At 33.6% G+C, this 21,721-nt stretch overlaps 1 pseudogene; it reads right to left on the bottom strand.

Moving 5' to 3' along the window:
* Window positions 1-610: 610 nt before the first annotated feature.
* LOC106825935 (olfactory receptor 8K3-like) lies at window positions 611-1,569 on the bottom strand (annotated as a pseudogene).
* Window positions 1,570-21,721: the final 20,152 nt, after the last annotated feature.

Below are 21,721 nucleotides of genomic sequence, written 5' to 3' on the forward strand. Positions count from 1 at the left end.
ATTCATTATTTATAATGTTTTAGCTTGAAGATTCTTTTGGATTCTTACTGTACACCATATAACACTAGAAAATAATTACACTTTTATTTCTACTTCCCCAAGCACATACGAGTTCACATGATAATTTCACAGAAATCTGAGATTCCACCCATCACAGAGAGATAGAGTTAAACATCACTATGTTAGATATTTTGATGTATTCTTCATTTCTGTCTATATACACAGCACATAAAACAGTAAATGCTATCTTCTCTATGCCAGCCAGCATGATGGCCACTGGTATTTAAACAGACTGTGAGATACAAAGAAAATATTTTATTACAGGATACAATAATGCCTTCTTAAAAAGATTATCTAATGGGAGACACATTAAGAAAGACTTCCCTTCAGTTGTAACAAGCACTTGGCAATGTGAGAATAGTGGTCCAGATTTCAGGCACTTTCACTGAAACTTGAGGACAGAAATCAAACTTCGTACCAGAAGGGTGATCACTGCTTGAACAGCTGTAAATGGAAAATAAGAAAAACTTTTCTAGTTTCCCATGACTTTTACACATTACAGCTTTCTAAGTGCTTATTATATATAATAAACAGCTGTCTATAATCTAGTTTATTGTATATACACTCTATATTGAACTTTAATTAGGGTGTTTCGTGGGTTTTTCCATATCCTAAGCAGAGCACCTTTTACCTCTTTGTTCCTCAAGCTGTAGATCATGGGATTCAGCATGGGTATTACCAATGTGTAAAATACAGAAGCCATTTTATCAGTATCAAAGGAATGACTGGACTTTGGCTGCATGTACAGAAAGAATAGAGTTGCATATAATACAATTACCACTGTCAGGTGAGATCCACAAGTGGAGAAGGCCTTGTGCCTGCCCTCTGCAGAGTTCATCTTAAGGATGGCCGTGAGGATCAGTATGTAGGATGCAAGGACTATCACGAGAGATGAAACCAAATTAAATGTTGAAAAGATCAGTATCATCAACTCAATTTCACATGTGCTTGAGCACAGCAAAGTTAACAAGGGAAGACTGTCACAGTAGAAATGACTAATTACACAGAAAGATGAAATAAAAAATTTTATGGTAGTTATCAGAGAGAGAAAGGCACTGTAGAGATACGGGACTGCTACCAACACCAACATACCCTTTGTGACATGACAACTGTGTAAAGCAGAGGGTTACAGATGGCCATGTAGTGGTTATAGGCCATTGCTGACAAAATGAATAGTTCACAAATGATGAAGAAGCTGTAGAAAGCTAGCTGTGTACCACACCAATTATAGGGAATCGTATTTTGAATTGTTATAAAACTTACCAACATTTTGGGTCCCACAGCTGTTGAATAACCCAGATCAATGAAAGCCAGATGCCTGAAAAAAAAGCACATGGGTGTTTGTAACCTGATGTCCATCTTGGTGAGGATGACCATGCTCAAGTTGCCCAGCCCTGAGATCAAGTAGATGATGAGGAAGAGCCCCAATAATGGAGCCTGCAGCTCAGGATGATCTGTGACTCCCATGAGAATGAATTCTTGTAGCATTGTTATATTTTATTTGTCCATCCTGGCCATTATGAGAAATAACTGAGGGAAGAACCATCAGAAGAGTCATTGGGTTTCAGGAGATATCATCTGTTATATTTTTAGTATGCAAAGCCATTATGTATAAGATAAAACCAATTCTTTTTAGAAGCAGTGATTTAAAACAACCCTTTTCCATCACTAAATCTAGATCCTATTTAGGCACCATTACAACCCAAGATATATAGTAGCCATTTTATTCTTTGTATCACATACTGATCATCATTAGAAGATGTGTATAGTCCCTTTATGGTTCTGTCAACAATGGGTTATGAAAAAGTTTTCTCCTAGAGTGGGAATCCTAATATTTTTTTTAAATGTTTTTCATGTAGAATACACAGAATTTGTTAAAACATATCAAATTTTAGAATGAATTATAATAAAAAGAAAAAGCTCTCTGCTTCTTGTGCCCACAATTTCAGTTCCAATCTCCAAAGAAAATAATTTAACTCATTCGATAGACTTTCATTTACTTCTCTTCATTGTGACTCTGCATATTTAAATGGTATTCTCTGTCCACTATCAACTTGATTTCTTAAAATTGTGTTCTCGTTCCACTATGCTTTTATGAGTTTTAAACATTGTTTGATGATTTTTATAGGGAAAGTAATTTAACTGCCTTGCAAAAGTCCTCCACATGCCCACTCTAATTCACGTAAATACAGTGTATCTGAATCTTCAGTACTTGCGTGCTGATTTTTGAGGTTTCTGATTTTTGCTATTTATATATCAAGTAAGGCCTGCATGTATAATTTATTCAATGTGAGAAAACAATCAGCAGGTGTTCCCACATTTGCTTTGATCTTTGGACTAATATCTCTGAAATGATGTGTTTAACACTGTAGTTATATATTTTCTAACATGTTTAAAGACAAGAAAAAACATTTAAACATATTTCTTCATGTACTACTTAAAACCATCTGGTAAACTACTATGAATATACTTATCCAACAAACAGAAACATCACTCTAAAGTAGAGAATACTGTCTCAAATGGCTCAGGGGCTGGCAAACAATATCATTGCATGAAGGATAAGGATGAAATATAAAGAAAGAGATGGGGGACAAGGAGGAGATATGTGTGATTCATTTTTGATTCACTCAAAAGTTACATGTTTAAATGTATATTGGATAGAACAGATAATTCTTTGATCCAAATAAAGCCAATTGGAATATGACATTGACAGAAATGGAGTATATGCACTGTATTTTAATTTGAATACTATTCTTATACCTTTACTTCATCTTCCATCAAGAATACACCAAATAGGGACAGCCAGGTGGCACAGCAGTTAAGGTTTCACATTCCACTTTGACAGCCTGAGGTTCACCAGTTCAGATCTCAGCTGAGGACCTACACACAGCTTGTCAAGTCATGTGTGGCAGGCATCCCAGACATAAAGTAGAGAAGGTGGTCACAGATGTTAACTCAGGGACAGTCTTCCTCAGCAAAAAGAGGAGGATTGGTGGTAGATGTTAGCTCAGGGCTAATCTTCCTCAAAAAAAGAAAAAAGAAAAGAGAAAAGAATACACCAAGTGTCTTGAGTTAACATATTTTGCATTTTAATTTAAAGATTACATTTTCTTTATCTCTAGTTTCCCAACTCCTTTCCCCTTAAGGTTGTTTTAAAGGCAGGTGCTTCCAAAATTTCATGGAAAAACTCATCCATATTTATTATAAAGTGTAGAGTATAAAAAATGAATACCTCACTACAACTCATCCTGGGAGGTCAGCAAAATCCACATTAAAAAAGGATATAATAAATGAACAATGTATTCAGGCCTATCACTTCACTTTTATAGAAATGAATATCCTAAACAATATTAACATATCATTAACATCAATTTTAAAAATGTATAATAATACAGTACACTATGTTCAAGGTAGATTGATCCAATGTTTGGCTGGATGGTTTAATACTGAAAAATCTATAAATGTAATTTGCCATATTATCAGATTGACTTAGACAAAAAAATCTGAGCATTTGAATAGATGGAGATTACCATTTAGATAGTGCGAAATCAATAAAAATTAAGAATAAAAGGGAAATACCACAACTTGATAGAAAGTCTTATAAAAACTAGACTACATCTACTCTTAAAATAAGAATAAGTAAAATTTTATTAAAAAACATTATAGAAAACCTAAATAAATTGGAAGAAATACTATGTTCCTGGATTGCACAACTAGTGTTATAAAAAATGTGAATTCTGCTCAAAGTAACGTATTTACTCAATGCTTTTCCAATCAAGGGGATTTTGTAAAATTTGACACTGATTTAAAACATATTTAGAAAAATATAGCAAATTATGAAGAATAAGCAGGAAATTTTTGAAAGGACCTGAGGTACTACCAGGTTTTAAAACATATAAAGCTAGAATTATTGAAACAATGTGTCATTAACAAAGGATGGGCAAATAAACCAGTGGAACAAAACAGAGAACTCAGAAAAAGACCCATTGTTTTATAGAACTGTGGTGTATGACAGAGGTGGCATGTTAGGAAAGTCAGGTAAAAATAGTCTATTCAAAAAATGGAGCTGTAAAAATGATTATCTATATAGAATTTGATAAAAGTGGATTTTAGTTCACCAACATAAAAGTCAATCCTAGATTGGTAAAGAATTTAATGTCATAAAAAAATGTTTAAACTCTTATAGCTTTAAAAAGTAGATCCTCTGGATGTCCCTCAATAAAGTGAAAAAGATATTTCAAGAAAATCTGAATAGAAATTCAAGATTAAGTTGGGAGATTAAATCTCATAAAGTTTGTTCTATGTAAAAATCTCTTCATAATATTAACAAAATATTTACAGAGAAAGTAAAAGTAAACATTTATTAGCAGCAACAAAAGAAAGAAAATGGCAGTCTAATGCCTTAAGCTACAAAAAAGTTATACCCAAAGTAAAGAATATTTGATAGTAGTTTGTACAGTTTGGCTAACCTCTTCATCCCAACATCACTGTGTTATTTTCCAAATCCCCAAAGTTCTTCTGAAATGCAACTGTGTTGATAATTTATGTGCTCCTCCCCTCACCACCCCTATCTAAGCACTGACTGGAAAGAAACAGGGAAACTTTGCAAGAAGTCTGACTCTTACCTGACGGAAGCACAAAATCCAAAACTCCACCAGGACTTGGGAAATGGACGTGATGCCAAAGGATGTCCTCTTATGCAGATGTAAACACTGTGTGTCAACTAAGTATTTTATAAGATTTTGCAAATAACCGCAACTGAGATAAATGGGTTGGTCACATTGAGAACGTTGTCTTCCTATTCAAGGGAGGGAGAGAAAAAAAGAGGGAGGACAAAAGAACGAAGAATCTGGAATGCTTCTAAAAGTGTGTCAGGCTCAGCAGTCTTTGGGCGAGTTAGCTTCAGCAGAAATGTATACACATATTGTTTTAAAATTATAAAACAGGAGAGACATCCATATTTTTTCATCCAACACAGCTAGTAAGGCCACGAGCAGTTATGTTTCCCTTCCTTATTGTGTAAAATATACTGCTTTATCTCCATAAAAGAATGCTAAATCTGCAATTGTGTGGTGTTAGTAAAGGTTATAAAATCAATATAAATCTTTTCTAATTTCAAATTTGGAATCTGAAAAAATGTACTGCTTGGCCAATGCTACTTAGTGAATACAAAAATTTTCTAACTTAAGATGTGCAGTATTATACTCGCCAGCTGTGGGATTCCATGCCAATCCCCAAAACATAATGTCGCTTGTCATGATCCTTGAAGATTTTTTAAAACTGTACTTCTTCATTATAATTGTATGCCACTAAGACAGACTCTCAAACATGTGAGCAAAATTCTATGGGTTGCGTGAGATGGTTTGTGTTGTACCTGCAGCGTATAACTGGGACCTGTGCAGAGGTCTGGGAAGGTCTCCTATCCTCCTCTTCTCATCCTTCCAAAAATAATTTTCCCTATTCACTTATGGTATGTGCAATTTATAACATAAAGAATAACAGATCAATAAGAAAAATTTCCTTAATGCATTTAGATGTGTTACGAGAGAGGCGAGGGAATATGCAAACCTTAAACAATGAAGTATTTACGTATGGCAAGTTAATCAATAATGAAAGAAGAATACACATACCCAATTAATAATTCTTCTAAGGATTGGTTGTCCCTGATCCTTGAATAGTACTGGTTTTAAACTTAGTTTTTCCCCCACTAAGAATGTATTAGGAGATATTTCCAAGCCTTTAGCCTCACTATCCAAATGAAAACAAATTTAACACAAAGGTAGTAGGGACAAAGACATCCTAGTATTGTGGTGGTGTGGACAGATTAGCCTAAGTCAAAAAGTTTATTTTATATTATTTTGGCTTTGCCATCATCTTAGTATCACAAATATCACTATATCAGACATATCTGTCTTCCCATCCCTCATCACTCTGGACCATATCTGACTTGACCTACAGCCATGGTAGGCTTTTTCTGGCATGCTGGCAGTCCCATCTCAAGAATTTTGTTTCTTTTCCTGAGGGCAATGAGAGCTTGCTCAGATCATATGCAAGGTAGTTTGGAAGTGCCTGAGATTTCATCTGTCAAGGAACAATACTCGACCAGTGAGGGTCAGGAATCAACGGATAAACACTCAAGGGTTCCTGGTCTTCCATGACATAATTCCTAGAGGATGTCTGAAGGATACTTCACAGCATCTTGAGCAATGGAAACTTAACCGCTTATAGCAGTTATCTATACTTCATTGCACACTTTATTAGCTTTCTCCCTTCTTGGTCTCATATTCTGTATTTCTGCATTTTTGCTTCCTGGAATCATCTACCCAATTAGCATCATAAAGACCCTCCTTGCCTCAGGGTCTGCTCTTGGGGGAATTTACACTCTGACAATCCCAGTCTCTTGTGTGATATTAGTAAAATGAGGCCACACACATCTATAGCACAAATGACACTCTATGGATATATGATAATAAGACATAATGATAATCCTACATTATCAGAAACTATTACTGTCTGAGGCAAAGACACTCACAAGGCATCAATAACCCTGACATGACCATCAATATCTTTGTTTAGACAACATTCTTGGTGTAGCTTTCAAAAAATGCTTAATCCTCCTTCAGAATGTTTATTGTTTGGAAACCTGGCATAAATATAGAAATAATAACAAATAGAAATGAGATCCCTTACTATCCACAAAGAACATAATAATAGTGGTAAAACATATCATTATTCAGAAAAGATTTATGAAAAGAGATTATTAATACTTGTGCTATAATGTACTAATTCTGGCATTGGTGACTATTTTCTATAATTTAAGCTGAAAACAGGAACCTAAAATAGTCATTTGGTAATTATGATAATGAGTACCATCTACTCACCTAAAATGAGGAATGAGTTCTGGTTCCCTCATATGATTAATAATCTAACTGCAACTGGAAGAATATACCAGTGTCTTTCCCCTTTGAGACACTCTGCTGGAGACTTGAATGCAATTTCTTTGTTATTCCCAATGCATCTGAGAACAGGAAATTGTGCCGCTGGTCTTTGTTAATTATCTAGGGTACCTTTGAGGAAATATTATTTTATGTAAAATTCACTTGCTTTCTTTTGTTATTATTTTTATTTCATGCACTCAAATATCTGTATGTAAGTGTGTTTGTTGGATACATGCTTTAATCACCCACAAATTACTTCAACATTCACTGTTTACTACAATATCTTCTTCCCAAGCTTTATGTTTAAAGATAAAGACAAAACACTTTAAACATGTTTATAGTGTTTTAAAAGACTCAGAAGGAATAAATATTATGAATATATGCATTACTTATTTTTAATTCTTTTTTGTGACGTATGGGAGTAAATGATAACCTAATTCCATATCCCATAATCATCATCAGTCCTCATTCCCCAACCTCACTTCAATTTCCCTTCCCACATGGGTACTTCCTCTACAAGGTTGCTATTTTCCCTTAAAAAGGAATACAGCCTTATAAAGTCAATATAATACATGTTTTAATGTGCACACATATGTTGTTACATAATTCATTTTGATACCTAAAGTTTCTCACTCAACTGCATGTTTTTAAACTATATTCATATTATTACATGAACACCAATATTTTGCTGACTTTTGTTCTTATTATCTGGGTCTACTTCCATTTATTATATGCTTGTTCCCATTGTAACAGGCATTTAGTTAGTTACCAACTCTTCAGTTCTACATGTATCACAATTCAGAACTTTGTGTATGGTCCTCACTGATCCATGAATGAACACCTCCGTGAACTATCTCCTAGAGTGGGCCTCTGATATGGGAAAAATAAGTATGTTTAATTTACTTAAATAAATATGGATACATTTCAATATTTGTTTTATCTATATACATTCACCATCAGAACACAAGAATTTCCTACTCTAGATATCCAACTTATAAATATGTATTGCTTATACATCTAGTAAGAGTTTGCAAAAAATAACTAAATCAGATTTAACTTTATAGAACTAAAATTGTTTTTGTTGTCTTAACATATGATTTTTTTAAAATAATCCAAAGACTGGTCTGGATTTTAAATAGAAAATACACTAAGCAAATTCATGTCATCCAAATAGTTCAGAGATTATAACAGAGACAGATAAACACATGATTTTAATATAGTTTTAATACTTGAATGTGTCTATAATAGTAATAAGATTGTTAGTTTTGGATAATGCTCATGAAAGAGTTGTTAAAGTGATGAAAACAATCTGACACGCATTCTGCAGCAGGGGTAGCCTGGCTGATCTCCATGTCTTGTTTTTCCTCCTGGTCGCATGGCTAGACTATTCCTCATCCTCTTTGCAGTTAGCTGTGGTATCACAGCCTCTTCATCTGTAAGCCATTTGCTCACCACTGTGTGTTTGTCTTGCATGATTTATCTGAAAGGACTTTTTCATTTTTGTTGAGATGGCTTGTGGAAATAGCCCTTCAGACAGCAGAGATGATAGGTGTGACCTATGACAAGATAGACAACCAGAGTGAAGGCCTGTGGACTTCCAGGGAGGAGGCCTTAGCTGCTCAAAGCAGATTTCGCTAGACCTTAAGGGACAAGAAAATCTCCATTTGAAACCTTAAAATTTCTCACTTTTACTTTTGAAATAAAAAAATTCTGAAATTGTGCCAATTTCTGTTATCTTTACTTTGCATGTCAGGCTCACTTTTCCTCACTCCATTGTATGTTAGTAGTGTTTTACATGTACAGACAGAGATATGGAACATAATGACTGTTAACTTTATTTTTAGTTATGAGTGCCTTTGAGAGTTGGTGTCACTTTGAGGACAATGACTTTTTTTTTGTCTAATAATGTTCCACTCCAAAACACATTAAATATAAATGCTAAAAGATGCAGATGTAGGTTGTCATCACTTCATAAGAGACAAGCAGCTCTACACAACAATTTTTAGTACAAGAACATTACATGAAAAAAATAATTGTGTGTCACATTAGGATGAAAATCGAATTTTGCTGTGTGTACATGCAGCAAGTGACAGGAATAAAAATGTAGAATTTAATTTTCAATCTTTTTTGCTACATGTCCTATTTCCATGTATATTTAGTCATGTTTTGTTTAGTTTTTATTTTCCATTAAAAGCTATTTTTTTCTGTGATATAAATTTATTTTAAGCACAAGATTAAAATGGGTTCAAAAAGATCGATAAATTGATGGATAAATGCTGCAAAAAGTAAATTTTTTAATAGTTGAATGAAAATTATCTGTGGCAAGGAAGACAATCTGACTCCACCACTTTCCAAGAAGTGGTTCTCACATAACTCTACCACCAGCTATCAGGCTTTCTCTTCTCTGTGAGAAATTATCAAAACCTTTCAGCATCATACATTTTATTTCAAAATGTGTTTATATTCAAATTATTGTTTATTACCTATATAAGTGTGTTTTCTTTGGTCAATTAATGCATTTTTTCTGTAGGGAAAATTGGGTATTTGAGGTTGGGATAAAAAAAGTTTAGAAATTTTCCCTCAAAATTAATGGAATTTTTAACTATTCATTGCCTCGTCACTTAACAGTAGTATCTCTGAGAGTAAAAAAAAAACTTTTAAATAAAGAAAGTTATTTTAAATTTACAGTAGTCAGAATGATTGACATGGGTAATCAGGAATCTTGTCAATGCATCCTTCATGCCCTTGTTCCTTAGGCTGTAAATGAGGGGATTCAGTATTGGCATTGCCAGAATGTAGAATACTGAGGCCCTTTTATTAGTATCCAATGGGTGATTGGTCCGCAGTTGCAAATACATGAAGAGTCCCATAGAAGACAGTAACAGCCATCACGTAAGAAGCACATGTGGAAAAGACTTTTTGTCACCCCTCTGAGGAATATATCCTGAAAATGGCAAGGAAAATGTTGAAGTAGGATCTTAGAACAATAATCATAGTTCTGGCATCTTTTCCAGCTTATGTCTTTCCTTTAAAAATTTTTAAAACCTGTTTTGACTTTTTAAAATATTACTTATAGTTTTAATTTGTTAAAGTTTGATCACTTTGTTTTACTTCTATAGAGAAACGAGTTGGGGAGAGTGTTAACAGTCGTTAGCATTCTCCGTGCCAAGAACTATGCTAGGCGTTTTGAAAATAATGATCTCATTATTCTGCGGGAGTGTCCCAGAGGATGGACATAATTACTTCTATGTCTGATAAGAAAATTGAGACTCAATGAGAATAAGTTACTCAAAGGATATTGGTTAATGGTATGGTTTTATTGTTTTGCTTTATGTGTTTTATTTGCTCATTTAGTTGGTTAGTTGATTGTTGGTTGGTTGTTAGCCCACCAATTACTAGTTATAAAATTCCTACAACATATTTATATTCTTGTGTTGTGTGAATTAAATGAGATAATGCACATATATAGGTTTATTTCAAAGAGCCTGGTAACAACGAATGCAGAGTTATAGGTACCAGTAGTTATTGCTATTAGCATGTTCTTAATGATTTTTAAATGTGGTTTCATATTTGGGTTGTAGCAACTCATTCTGCCTTACTGAAGCTTTTAAATTTGAAATAGAAATAGCAAGAGAATTATAATTTTGCACGTGCAAAAATTTCGGACACGATATCTATCTATACATTTAACAAACAAATCATATTGTGCTCTCCCACAACCTTATTCTCTCTTGAATCTGTGGTGTTTGTTGGTTTATTTTAACGTAAAGATACTTTATTCCATACACCTAAGACGTGTCTGGAGGTGATCTGATGGTGTTGTGCCAGCTATCCCATCTCTCTTGTCTCCTACCACTGAATCTAAAAAGAATTGCAGAGGTAACCTTTTGATGGAAAATACTGTGTCAGCATTCAATTTGATAATAATATTTTGTTTGCTACACATTAAGAAACTCAGTGTATATTTCTCTCAGATAATTATCTGGGAATTTATATAATAAACTTATCCTTAGTGTAACAAGAACAAAGAAAGAGCATCAACAACAGAGATTATAGATTGTCTACAATAAATTTTGGACAATTAGCTTTGGAAAAGGATAATATTTGTATATTTGTTGTTAATACTGTCAATGCCTGACTCCTAGTGACTGTATACAGCAGAGCAGAACCCTCCCTAGTCTTTTTGCACCATCCTCTCACCTTCCAGTGCTCTATTAGACAATGCTCTGATGCTATTCATAGGATTCTCCTGGCCAATTTTTTTCAGGAACAGGGGTCAGGCCCTTCTTCCTGGTCTGAATCTGGAAGCTCCAGTGGACCCTGCTATGACTTGAAATACCTGGGCATAGCTTTCAGCATTACAACAACACATGGCTGCCACAGTATGACAACCAACAGATGGATGATGTGGTTCCCTGACCAGGAAAGGAACCTGAGTTGCAGTGTAAAAGTGATGAATCTTAAGAACTAGACCCTAAGGGTTGGCTCTATTTGTATATCCTTACCTGTTATTAATTCCCTCTTCTGAAATATAACAGATAGCAAAGCTAAGCTTGATTTTCATTTTGGTAAGCATTTGTCACTGAAATTAAGTTTCTGCAGTAAAACATCAGTTTTCTCCTGTTTCTTCAGAATCCTATTTGATTTTGCATTTGTTACTGATAAGAGCTATTCTAATTTTTTACATATTGTTTTTTCAAGTTCATTTCTGAAAAGAAAGATTTTATAGGTCTACTATATAGTAAATTCTTAGCAAATACAACTTTAAAAATACACAATCATTTTATGCTACAATTTTGATTAGAAATGATATTGCAGATTAATTTTCAAATAGCCTCTGAAATGATTTCAAGTATGTTCCATGGGTCCTTAACTGTAGAATTTGTCTGAAATTTATTTAAACATAGGTTGTGGTATGGACAAACAGCATCTCAATATGAGCTCTTGGTGTCCACCAGCAACATAGAAACTGACTGGAAACTGACACCAGGAATCATTCTATCTTAGGATTTATCACCATGAGCAAAATAAAAACTTGTGTTAATTGATAAGTCAATTAGTAGGTCTTTCTTGGAGACAGAATCTTATTTTTCTTTTTTGTGTGAAGAACATTGGCCTTGATCTAACATCCATTGTCTTTTTGCTTGAGGAAGATTGCCATTGAGCTAACATCTCTACCAGTCATCTTCTACGTTATATGTGGGATACTACTACAGCATGGCTTGATGAGCAGTGTGTAGAGCTGTGCCCGGGATCCAAACACATGAACCCCAAGCCACTGAAGTGGAGCTTACAAACAACCACTATACCACTAGTCTTGCCCCAGAATCTTATATTTTAAAAACACTTAAGATGCCTCTTATCTTGTCTAAAACACCCATCAATTCTGCCAGTCCAAAGGCAGGAAACATTCCTTTTTATACTAAGATGAAATATACTCTTTGTAATGACTATTCATTGTTCTTTATAAATCCTCAAGCAGTCTAATTTATCATTACGGATGCTGGACACTATTGTTTAGGTGATATCACCATCATTTTCAGTTAGCAATCGTTGGGCAGAGATTTCAGTCTCGCAAAAGAGGAACAGAGCAGATATCATTTCAGCCCTGAGTCTGATTTGAATTGATAAAGCTTCCAAGATACTTGGTCTTCACATGCAGAATTAGTAATAAGTAAATTTTTGGGTTTAGCCTACTTGTACACAGAGATCCGCTGAGAGACATTCCTATGGTTGCTGCATGAAGCATGCAAAGAGTTTTACAAATGTCTGAAGTCCCTGAAGACCTTCAGACTGAAATATGTTTGTTTATGGCCCCAGTCCCTGAACATGAGAGCTACAATTACCGGATAAATATCTGACTCATCAGGAAAAGAAAGACAAATTGGATGCTCATTAGTCAGGTCTCCACTCACAAATTTCATCCAGAAAGTGAAAAATGTGGAGATAGACAAGGAACACTCTTTGATGATCATATTAAACAACAGTCACATGCAATGATTCCACCTTCTGTTTACTTATTTGTTTTGAATTGTACCCCTATACTTGCTGACAAGTGTTATTGCTTGTAGTGGGTTGGAAGAAATTCCAGTAGTTAGAAAGCACAGAGTTCTGGCCCCTATGTTCAATTTTAATGTGAATATTGGGAATAAAATTGAAGACAAAACCTCCATTCTTGTGTCAAGAGCAAGCCCTGGTGCTAGCCCAGTGGCCTAGTGGTTAAGTTTCCACACTCCACTTTGGTGGCCCAGGGTTTGCGGGTTTAGATCACAGGCATGGACCTACAGACCACTCATGAAGCCATGCTGTGGTGGTGTCACACGTACATAGTATAGGAAGATTGGCACAGATCTTAGGTCAGGGCCAATCTTCCTTACCAGAAAAAAAATGTAAATGGTTGTAAGAGACTGAATAGCAATTATCTTATTGCAATTCATAAAGCAACCATCATAAACTGGCCCTATTTCTGGTTTTTAATTAAAATCATTTTGATGGAAATATATTTTTTCATATACTTCTATGACCTTTTCTCATGGATATATAAATATCATAATTAAATGCTGATAACTTTTTTTATTTTACTTTCTGGATGCATTTGCTAGTCTATAAGTTTTACAATTGCAAAGGGTATGTGGAAATAGTTTGCCTTTGTATTAACACCTTCTGAAATAATATTCAAGAAAGAGTAGATGTTCAAAAGATATTTGTTGACTGACTGACTGATAGAATTAATTATGAATAAGTGAATGAATGAATACAATATCTATCCTAAAATTCTGAAATAGAATATAAGACTTTCATTCCTAGTGTTGTAATCTCTCTCATGTGATATTAACTTTGATAAAGAAACAGTGATAGCTTGCACATCATTCTCTAGAATTTTCACTACTTTACGGAAGGACACAAATTTTCCTTCTTTAACTTGGTGTACCCAATATCTACTGAGGGTCTGATATATTCTAGGTTATAAAATTAATGAAGTAACCTAAAAATTGTGGACAATAAAGAGGAAATTACAAAGATTTTTACCAACTTTAAATTACTCATTACAATGAATTTAAATCCTTGAGGTTCTTTCCAGAGTCCAAATATCCACATGAATGTTATGTTTCCCTCTTTTGTCATGTCCTTTGTATGTAGTCTCTCATATGACCAATGACAGTCTGTGCCATGCTCAGTTAACAATACTTGCAATCCCTCATATGTTCTGCCATGTTCCCTATCGATTTAGCCTTCCCATAACATGGTAAAGATTTTTTTAAAAAACTGCTTCTTTTACTCTTTCCATTCTTATTGATGCTTTCTATTATAGCTTAATCTCTGATTTGAAGCTTATTATTTATTGTTCCTAAATTTTGAATATTCTATTTAATAAACTTACCTTGGTCAAGCAGATGAAATTCTAAGCCAAGATCATCATTGGATCACAAAATTTCACCTTTTAAAATATTTGTAAGAAACACACACACATTTCTAGACATATACATACACCTGCATATATATATATATATATGCAGAAAAAGAACATTTACAGACCTTATCCCCATCACCCACATTAAAAAATAGCCCTACCTTATATAATTCGTTATTTCAAAATACTATATAATTACATATAAGCTAAATTTGCATTGATCTAACCTCCCTCATTTCCATTCCTTTTACCTTGTCTAGAGGCAACAACGATTACCTATTAAAATCTTTTTCTGTTTTTCCATAGCTTTGATTTTTTTTCATTTTGGTAAGAACATTTAACAAGAGAGTTACACTCATCAAAATTTTAAGTATACAATAGAGTAATGCTAACTATAAGTACAATGCTGCATAATAGATCTCTAGAACTTAATCATTTTGCAGAACTGTAACTTTATACCTATTACATAGCAACTCCCATTTTCCCCTTTGACAAGTCCCTGACCACCACCATTCTACTATCTGATTCTATGTGTTTAACTATTTTATACACCTCACATAAATAGTACCATGTAGTATTGGTCCTTCTGTTACTAGCTTATTTCAATTGATATAATGCCCTCTAGGTTTATCTATATTGTCTTTTTTGTAAAAAAAAAATGAATTTACTGTTTTAGATACATAATTATACACACTATTGTAGTTATGTAATTTTAAAATGTATATAAATGAATTTATGACATTTATATCTTTTTGTGATTGACGCATGTATTTTTCTTGTGTTTATACATAAGATTTTGAGATCTCTATTGTTATGGATTTGGTTCATGCATTTAAATTTTATGGGCATTTTGGTTGCTTCTGAGTCTTCTCTGTAAGGAACGATAATGCAATTCATATATTTTATTCCTTATTTTGCTCACAGACAATAATGCATCTAGTCTATATACTTGGGTGATACTTGAAAATTATTAGGTCATACGGTATAAATATTTTCAAATATAGTAGACACAGCAAAGAAGTCTTTAAATTAATTTCACCAACTTATATCTCCAGAGAGAAGTTGGGATTATTTTTGCACTCACATTTATAGCAGCTTTTAATAATGCCAATCAATTCAAGTTTTGCTAAATCAAAGAAAGCAATGATATATCATTGTAGTTATACTTTGGGCACTGATTAAAAATGAATTTAGACTCCTGTTACTAATGGATATATACATGCAAATTAAAAAGGTCATATTCCTAACTTACACCATTGTCAAAACAACTCAAATTGGATCAACAACTTACATATAAGAGCTAAGACTATAAAACTCAGAAAAAATAGAGGTACCTCTTCATGACCTTGGAATTGGCAATGGATTCTTATATATGACACCAAAGTCACAAGAAACAAAAGAATAAATAGACAATTTGGACTTCATCCAAATTAAATCTTCTGTCCATCAAAGGACTTTATCAATAAAGTAAAAAGACAATGTACAGAACAGAAGAAAACATTTGCAAATAATATATTCCATAAGCGTTGTCCATCTCAAATATATAAAAAGAACACTACAACTCAATAAAAAGTCAAATAAGACAATTAATAAGTGGGCAAAGGACTTGAATAGAATTTTCTCCAAAGAGATGTTCAAGTTACTAATAAGCACCTGATGTTCAACATTATTAATTTTTAAGGAAATGTAAATCAAAACCACGATAAGAACTCAACACCAAATAAGAATGAAATAAAATCAGAAAAAAATATTAGTGAGGATGTGAAGAAATTGATTTATTTGGCAACAATGTAAAATAAAATATAAAATAGTTCAGCTGTTGTGGGAAACAGTTTGGCAGTTCCCCAAAAGTTAAACCTAGAATTACCATATGACCCCACAATTCTAGCCTAGATATATAGTCAAAAGAATTGAAAACAGGTAATCAAACAAGGACGTGTACATGCAGTAAGATCCACAATAGCCAAAAGGTGGAATGATGTCAAATGTCCATCAAAACATAAATGGGTAAACAAATTGTAGTATATGCATACAATGGGATATTGTCAATCCATAAAAAGAAATGAAACATAACAAAAAAGAATAAAATACTTATAAATAAACTTAACTAAGGAGGTGAAGGACTTGTAAGCTGAAAACTACAAAACTTTGATTAAAGTAATTAAAGACAGCCCATACAAATGGAAAGACATACCATGTTCATGGATTGAAAAACTTAATTCTGTTTAAATGTTCATATTACACAAAGAAATATACAAATTCAATGCAATCCCTTTCAAGATTCCAATGGTATTTTTTGAAGAAATAGAAAAAGCAATTCTAAAATGCTTTTGGAGCCACAAAAGATCATGAATAGTCTAAGAAATATTTAACAGGAACACAATTGGAGGCATCACACTTCCTGCTTTCGAAATATGTTACAAAACGATAGTAATCAAGAAAGTATGGTATTGACATAAAAACAGACACATAGAGTAATTGAACAGAATAGCAAGCCCAGAAATAAACGCACACATGTATAGCCAATTAATTTTTGTCAAAGGAGCCAGGAATATACTATACAGAAGATACAGTCTCTTCAATAAATTGCAATGGAAAAATTGGGAAGCCAAGTGCAAACAAATGACCTTGAACCCCTATCTTACAGCATACACAAAAATCAACTCAAAATAGATTAAAGACTTAAACATAAAACCTGAAATTGTAAAACTCCTAGAAAAAAACACGAGGGAACAGCTTCATGACATTGTGTTTGAGAATGATTTTGTGGATATGACACCAAAAGCACAGGCAATAAAAGCAAAAATAGACAACTGAGACTACATCAAATTAAAAAAAGAAAACTTCCACAGAGCAAAAAAAAAAAAAAAAAATCCACAAAGCAACAGGCAAATTGCTAAATAAGAAAAAATAGTTGCATATCATATATTTGACAATGGATTAATTTTCAAAATGTATAAAGAAATCCTGCAACTCAATAGGACAAAAAACCATATGACCCCATGTAAAACTGGGCTATGGCCTTGGATAGACATTTTAAAAAAAATACATGTAAGTCACCAACCAATGTATGAAAACATGTTCAAAATCACTATTAGGGAAATGAAAGACAAAATCACAATATCACCTGATAGCTGCTAAGATGGCTGTTATAGAAAAAAAAAAAAAAAGAAAAGCAAGTATTGATGAGGATATGAAGAAATTGAAACCTTTGTACACTGTTGGTAAGAATGTAAAATGGCGCAACTGCTATGAAAAACAATATGGATATTCCTCTAAAAATTAAAAGTAGAATTACCATATAAGCTAGCAATCTCACTTCTGGAGATTTATACAACATAATTGAAATCAGGATCTTGAATAGCCATTTAAAAATACATGGTCATTGCAGCACTATTTACAATATCCAGGATGTGGAAACAAGCTGAAAGTCCATCATGGAATAAATGGATAAAGATAATTTGGTATACACATACAATGGAATAATATTCACATTAAAAAAGAAGGAAATCCTTCCATATGCTACAACATCAATGAACCTTGAGGATGTTATGCTAAATGAAATAAGCTAGTCACAGGACACATACTGCAAATTTTACTTATGTGACTTATGTAAAATAGTCAAACTCTTATAATCAGAAAGTAGAATGATGTTTGCCAGAAACAAGGGGAGAATGGAAATTAGGAGTTGCTAGTCAACTGGCATAAATCTCATCGAAGCAAGATAAATTGGTTCTAGAAATTTGTTGTACGACATTCTGCCTTCAGTTAACAATACTCTATTATATATTTAAATATTTGTTAAGAGGATAAGTCTCATGTTATGTATTCTTACCACAATAAAATAAAATACCACAAAATAAACCAAAATAAAATAGCATGAAGTAGTGATACATATTACAACATATGTGAATCTTGAAAACATTATGCTAAGTGAAAGAAGCCATACACAAGAGGTCACTTTCAGTAGGATATCATTTATGTGAAATATCTAGAATAGATAAACTCAGAGAGACAGAATACAGATTGGTGGTAGGTGGGGGCTGTAAATGAGGAAGAATTGGGGACAAATTACTTGATGGATATTTAGCAGTGATAGAAATGTTTTGAAACTGGCTAGAGGTGTTGTTGCACAGTGTTAAGAATGCAATAAAAGCTACTGAATTGTCACTTTTAAAATGGTTAATATTATTTGAATTTCACTTCAATAAATTTTTTAAAAATAAATTTAGATATAGTTTCACATGTTTGTTATTTGCGTCTTTTTTAGTAAGCTCCCTGATTTTTTATTTTTCTATATAGTTTGTATATATTCTTGATAATAAATTTTTGTCTATTATATGCAATGAAATAGTTGTCTTTTCAATTTGTTTATGGTATCTTTGTTTTACAGAAGTTTCAAATTTGGCGTAGTCACATTCGTTTGCATTTGCAAATCACCTAACTTTAAAAAGCTTTAGTTAACAAAGAGGATTCTATTAACTTTAACCTTAAATGTAACCTTTAATGTAAGTATGCAGTTTCCTAAATTAAAACTTATGTATTTTTCATAATGAATATTAAGTATGAAATTGACTCTACATATTCACATTAGTCAGTCTTTCATTTATTTTTGCTATAAAATTTTATTGTCTTATAAAATTGAAATCCTTTTTTTCACTCATTCCTCTTTCTATTAATCCTGGTCCTGATTCTACTGTTATCTTTTTTACCAGAGGTAAACCATATTTAAAATTTGTCATTCCTATATAAGTTGTAATTAGTTAACTATATGTTTACATATGCATTAACAAAATGCTATAATTTTGCAGATATTTTAGTTGATGTGTATGATATACTGAATGTCTTATTCTGCAAGGATTTTTCTTTTACTCAGTCGTATGGTTTTGCTTTTGCCTTTGTTAATTTGTTTAACTATACATTATTCCCTGATTTTGTTTGAGATACAAACTTGTTAGACTTTTAACAATTGTTTCCCAAAGTGGTTGTAACTTTTATACCCCACTAGCAAATTGGGGATGATTCCTTTATGCCAACACCTGGCTATCACTTGGCCATCCCAGACTTTTCACTTTATTTAGTGCAATACATGTGAAAGAGTGTTTTATATCATTTTATAGTCACATTTTTCAGTTCATTATAAAAGTAAAGTGTATGTATTGGCCTAAAGAGGTTTCTTTTTTTGTGGATTATCTGTGTGTTTTCTTTGTCCATAGTTTTAAGGAATTTTAGTCTATTATTTATTAATTCAACAAATGCATAATTATATCTATTTTCTTGACTCTAAGGCTATTTCTTTTACAATATTTGTGATTATTTTTTCCTTCAGACCTTTAAAATTTTATACCATAAAATTTATCTGTCTTTATGATTTTAAGTTGTGTTTAAGGATCTCTTCAACGATGAACCATATGCAGACACAGAAACACACACACACAGTCCTCAATTGCATGGTTTCTATATGCAAAGATAATGATCATGTGACCATATTTTAATTTTGACATTTGAAACGAGGAATCATTTGAATGGCAGTGGGGAGAACCTTTCAAACTGGAGAAACTAAATGCATAGAAATTGTGGTAGGAATATATGACAGCAAAAGATATTCTGCAAAAGAATTTTTGACATATTTAAATTTAATAATCCAAAATTAGAAACATATCCTTAAAAAGACTCTAATTCTGAGTAAGTTGTCTCCTTTTGAGATATCCCTTGAGGAAGAAAATGAGGTTTTTGGTTTTTTTTTTGAGGAAGATTAGCCCTGAGCTAACTGCTGCCAATCCTTCTCTTTTCTCTCAGGAAGACTGGACCTGAGCTAACATCCATGCCTATATTCCTCCACTTTATATGTGGGACGCCTACCACAGCATGGCATGCCAAGCAGTGCCACGTTGGAACCTGGGATCCGAACTGGTGAACCTGGGACTGCTGAAGCAGAATGTGTGCACTTAACCTCTGTGTCGCTGGGCTGTCCCCCAGAAAATGAGTTTTTAAAATGAGTGTTTTAATAATAATACTAATAATAATTCAAAAGTAGTAAATAAAAGAAAAGGAAAGGTAAACGATACAACTGGCTTGCAGGGAGGCAAGGGGATGGTGAGATAGGAGGATGGCACTTGGGCGTCCTTCGTCATTGTCTTGTCTTTCTGTTTGAGGCAGTTAAAGCCCCAGGAGTGGAGGAGTTGAGGCCTGGGAAGCCTCTGCTCCTTGATATTCTTGAGACAGCAGCTTTCCTGGCTAACTTCAAGGACACATGATTAGCTAAACTTTAGTGGGCCTCCAACTGCAGGCCACCTGTGCTTTTGACAATTTGTAACTTCCATTTAGTTGTAAAGCTCAAGGAGACAAAGGTTAAAGAAGCAGGTATCTACATATGAGTGGAGCTGGAGAAGCAGGAAAGGGGGTCTTGGGTTTTAGTTTTAACCCCATACATGCTGGGTTCAATGTGGGGGAACTGATATCAGGGCTGATGTTAAGAGCCTGTAACATATTCCCCACTGTCATTTCTTGCTTTCCATTTCTATGGAAAAGGGGCATCTTGGCCATCTAGCTGCTTCCTACCATATTGGGGCAACACTAGGGGGTCCTTGTGGTGGAAAGCTTGAACATGCTTTTGCCAGTTTTTTCTGTGGGTGGTTAGTGTTCCAGTTGCAGTCCTGCAAATACCGGAAATATAACAGAAAAGGAACTTAAACATAATGTATATCCCAGCCATCAATAGAAGTATAGATAAACCAAAATGTAAAATGCCAGATAATACAGACTGGAATTTTTTTGGTATCCAGGAAAATAAGGTTGAAAACCAGTCATCCATATCTATGTTTATTCCATCTAGGATGAAAGCATGATGATCTAATGTTTGTTGTAACCAGGTAACCTGTTGTCTGATCTTTTCAATGCTAGTCTCTACTTGTGATGAAGTGTTTATATATATGTGCAACAAGAGGTGTTAGCTATGGCACAACTCCACCTTATTCAGCTAGAATATAGTCCAAAGCCATGAGATTAACTAATACCACTTTTGCTAAAGAGTCGAGAGAGGTTTGTACATTGAGGAGGGACTTGGCAGTTTCACTTGCTATGATTGTTAGGGTGCGAGATAGACTGCGGAGCACATGTCGATGGGCTGCAACTCCCACCAGGTCAATAGAGTATACCCAAAGAAATATTCATCTCCATCAGGAATGTTTCGTGGCAAGTCTCGGGTAACTCAGGTATATAATTTTAAGGAACTTGCATAATGTTTTGATTCACTTAGGTTGTGGAGTGTAAAAGGAGTCACCACATTCCCAAGGAGACACTGAGCAGGAAA

This window comes from Equus asinus, chromosome 17 (genome assembly GCF_041296235.1).
Source record: "Equus asinus isolate D_3611 breed Donkey chromosome 17, EquAss-T2T_v2, whole genome shotgun sequence".
NCBI lineage: Eukaryota > Metazoa > Chordata > Mammalia > Perissodactyla > Equidae > Equus > Equus asinus.